The sequence below is a fragment of the Neopelma chrysocephalum genome, unplaced genomic scaffold (assembly GCF_003984885.1).
Source record: "Neopelma chrysocephalum unplaced genomic scaffold, ASM398488v2 Primary Assembly neopelma1_97034, whole genome shotgun sequence".
Classification (NCBI taxonomy): Eukaryota; Metazoa; Chordata; class Aves; order Passeriformes; family Pipridae; genus Neopelma; species Neopelma chrysocephalum.
In genome coordinates, this window is record NW_020925676.1 from 1,838,707 (window position 1) to 1,843,180 (window position 4,474).

At 37.9% G+C, this 4,474-nt stretch overlaps 1 long non-coding RNA gene across 1 annotated transcript in view; it reads right to left on the reverse strand.

Moving 5' to 3' along the window:
* Positions 1-1,251: 1,251 nt before the first annotated feature.
* Positions 1,252-4,474, reverse strand: part of LOC113961126 — a 4,001-nt gene continuing 778 nt past the window's right edge. The window contains exon 3 of the long non-coding RNA XR_003532212.1: positions 1,252-1,381. This is a non-coding gene — a long non-coding RNA (uncharacterized LOC113961126). The remainder of the gene's footprint in view (positions 1,382-4,474) is intronic.

Consider the following 4,474-nt stretch of genomic DNA (forward strand, 5'->3'; position numbering starts at 1 on the left):
GAGTACTGTTCAGCTGATAAAAGGATAGAATTCTGTCAGGTAGTAATAAAGGCTGCATGACAGGTGTCAGAGAGGGCCTGTGTAGTGTCCAATAGCGGCCAAACTGTAAGGATCTTCACTCATGTCGTCTGCCTGTGTACAGCAAGGAGGAACTTGAATAAAGCTCTTCTCAGAGTTCAAGGAGCTTTAATATGTTTGAAGGATGCTCTGATACATGCTTTTATGCAGTGCTCTGGAAATAAGAGGCTGAAACTGGGTCAAGACAGCAGTATTCTTCACAGCACATTATTTTAAATTGCGAGATGCATTAGAAGGCCATAGTGGTCTCTTCTTTCCCTAAGAGGTTGGGGAAGATAAACTGTGTGTTAATGCAAGTTTTGAACAGATAATTTCTCTGCTGTATTTCTGTGGCAGAAGGTTGTCAGACAGATAGTCTAAGGAAAAGCAGTTTACATTAGTTTTCTTCTTATTTATTTCTGCTTAAAGCAGGAAGAAGTAGGTGGAGCTGTTGACTCTGCATAATACTGTAAGTGGGACATGTGGATGCATAGACTCTATTGTAATGGTAAATCTTGCCTTTGGCCCGGTGACCCAATAACACATACGTTAGTAGCTGCATCTTTCTATATCACAGAATTTTAAAACTTGTCCATGCAATTTTCTGTACATACAACTTGGAAACGTTGATGTGCTCCAAACTCGTGTACGTTTTCCTTCCTCAGATATTGTCATTTATATTTGGGATTATACTATGCATTTTTTGTGCTCATTAGTAGCTGACACAGTTTTTGAATGGTGTTAAATAGTTTAAGGAAATAACTGTGTTTTAAGTTGTCCATGATTATAGCTGTGAAAACTAAGTAGATAGGATGGTCATAACTCTTATGGTTTTACTTCAAGTGAATAGCAACAAAGTTCAGTGCTCTAAAACAGACAATCAAACAAAATGTCTTTCGTAGGAATAAACACCAAAAGTTTTCTTGCTAAAAAGTATAACTTGAAAGTAAGTGTTGGGAAACCTTTACTATGTATACGTTAACTGTACATTCATCATTTAAATTAAAATTAATCAAAAGCATGCTGAAAGCCTGTGCTGAAATGTGACTGAATTAATTTTCTCTGTTCTAGGGATATGTTTTGAACTCTGGAAACTCTTGCTAATGGACGCAGATTTTACTTTTTTTTTCTTGAATTTGTCGAAGCACAGTATTAATAACATTGTACTGTCTTCTTTTACTTTTTTGGCTTCTGCATGTCTTCTCTCTTCATCTTCTAGATCGGGATAGCCTTCAATTCCTTCTCTTTCCCTTTCTGCTCTTCTTTGTTCCCATAGCATGGCTGCATGGAAGAGGTTTATTGTTCCAGCTATGTTGTTTGGCAGCTGAACAAAACAAGCATGTCAGGGAGGGGAACAGGACAGGTAGCTCTGACATAGCTTCACGCTACCAACTCCTCTAGATATACAGGACAACTTTGGTTACATAACCCCATCCGGTATTTGGAAAACCAGGTTCAGACTGAAAGGGACCTGGGGATCCCATGGCTATGCCTGCGATGTTAAATGCTCCCTTACTCAGTCCAACAAGGGAGCACAGAGAGCCAGTGGAAGTGGGCTCTTTCCATGGCTCTTCCAGGGAACCCACAGCCCCATGGCACTGCTGTGACACTTATTATATAAAAAGTCAAAGTTGGAGCACTTGATGAGCTGAGGGGGTTCCTGCCTAGACGCAGGGAGTGTGCTAGGGGAAGAATATTTTAGAATTGCAGAGGTCTTATAATAGGTAGTTTACGGAAGAAACTAAAGATGAGGAAAAAAAAGGATTTGGATGATATGGGGAGGAACAAGTTGGCAAAAACAGAGAGATAAGGTGACAGAAAGAGATGGTTGTTTTTAAACAGTTTGCTAATCAATACGCTTGTCTGCCTGTGCCATGTGCCCAATAAGCAGAGTCTGTCCTGTCTTCTTATTTTATTAATTTCTAGCTTTGCTTTCCTGGGTTCAGGGCTATGTTCTCTGCGTGGGTGTGGGCATACTGAGGTCTCAGTGCCAGCAGCTGGAGTCAGACCAAACCAGGGGCTTGGAGGGCTCATGGTAGTGGCACCAGCCTCTGACAGGCTATGATTACATGTGCACATGTGGTGCATTTGTGTGCTCTGCATCTGTCCGAGTTTTTAATTATCTCTGGATTTTAGTGTCATTTAAAGACAGCTCAAGCCATGCCAAAGTAGGGAAATTTTGAAACACTTGATTCCTCCATAAAGTGTCTGGTAACATGACAGATGGCAGTTTTAAGTTAGTTAGAGATATGGCAAGGGGTTTAGAATTTTAAGGCATCCAGCTAATTGAGATCACTATCCCACATAACACAGTCATTTAATACTGAAAGTCACACACATTTCAATGGGCCAGTAGATGAATTTTTATCCATTTATAATAAGGGGAAATAGGGGGGGTTGATAAGTGAATTTTGAATTTTATTTTTTTCTGTATTGTCATTACTCTTTTCTTCAATTATTTCTTTTATTTGTTTTTTTTCTGCCATTTGTGCTGGGTTTTTCCTTTGGCTTTAGGTTGGTTGTGGGTTTGTTTGGTGCTTTTTTTTTCTCCTGCTGCTGCTTTGTGGAAGAGAAATTATCATTTACTGGTCTCCCATAATACTTCCACATTTCTGTGTTTTGGCATGTTTTTCAGGAGGTAGGAGTTACTGTGGGACAAGATCCAGAATATTTGAGTGACTGATTTCAGTCTATTCCATCATCTTGGACAATATTGACACCAGTCTGAGTAATGCTAAACTAGTGCATCCTTCACAACTGTAGGCCTTCTTCACTGAAGATGTTAATGATCCCCTCAGCTTCTTTATGGCATTACACTTTGTCTGTTCCAAGGGCTTTTGGTGATAGTACAGCTTGGATTCTTCACTCCTGAGATTGTAAAAGCTTGAAAGACAGACTTGCCATGAGGTTCCTTATATTCCTTCATGTTGTCAATCCTTATTTAGAGATAAAGGAACTGCAGCTTTCAACTGAATGTGATGAAGCAGTCAATGCCTCACAGTGGTTAAGAATTACTGAGTTTATACACAGGATATTTCCTCAGTTTCTTCCAACAGTAATCACTTAATTCCCCAGTGTAGCCTTCTGAGAACTATAAATAAGAATTTGTGGGATTATTTTGTCAAAGATTAACATTAAACCTAAACTTCAAATGTTTCAATAATATAGTTAAAATATATAGGACAGTAAAAATTAGAGATAAAGTAGGTAATCTACTTACATTTCAGGAAAATGTAATGCATTTTCAAAGTATATTACGTCCAGCTCACTACCTTTCATAAAAAGCAGGTCAGTAGTTCAATGCTTTTAGATTTCTGAACCTCCCCTTGTTCTTTAGTTATTTTGCTTTCTCTAGAAATATTGCATGTCATATATGCTTTCAGAAATTCTTTGGTCTAAGAGGTGCTGTGAGAAACCCCTGATGACTTTGCAGCGTGTCAGGGGAGTTAGTTACAAGGCAGTTAAAGTTGATGTTCCCAGCTCCTGAGATGTCTCATCTTAAAATGCAAATCCTTTGGTGAAGGAATTAGGCTGCTTCTGTAAGTATACCTGTTTATAAACATCTAGTACACCAGCATCAGATCTGCACCAATTCTGGTAGGTTCTTCGGAGTCTAATTTACTGCAATAGCTTTGATAGGTTGGATCACAAATTAAACAGATGGCATGTGAAATGGTTATTCTGAACCACTAAGGGATGGTAGAACATGCTCTTCAAGTAGTTTTCTACACCTCTCTCTCTCTCTTCTTCTCCTCATTTCAGCTTTTTTTACCTTTTTTTCTTTTTTGTTTTTTTTTGCCAGAGCCCTTTCCAGATAATAATCAATTTACCCTCTTGTGCATTTCTAATTTTTTTCACATGTTCAGATTGTGAAGCCCTTTATATAATCTATTTTCCCAGAAACATGGTAAGGACCATTAGATACTTTACTCTTCTATTTCTACCTTGTATGTATTTGTGTTTCAGTTGTTTTGAGCGGTTTGGACTTGGGTTTTTTTCACATTTTATTGTGACTCTGACAAACAGCAATAGCTAAGTTGCTACATACTTTATAATGTTTTTCCCTAGCCTAAGTGTTTGCTGTTTTGAAGGTTGAACTCCTCCAATGTGAAGAGGCCCTTGTTGTAGTTTAGAAAACACTTAGTTCATCTACCTGATGGGTTTAAAAAGCATTAACATTCATTGAGTAGCTTTCTCATCTCTTTGATTTTGTCTGTTGATGTTTTTAGTCCCTTTATTTACTGTGTTTGCGTAACTAGTTTAGCAGGAAATAACACATGACTATTTTGATTCCTCTGTATGAGATACATAGTGAGGATTGGGGTTTTGGACCATTAAAACACTGCCCAAGAAAGGAGAAGTCACTATTTTATTTTATTTTATTTTATTTTATTTTATTTTATTTTATTTTATTTTA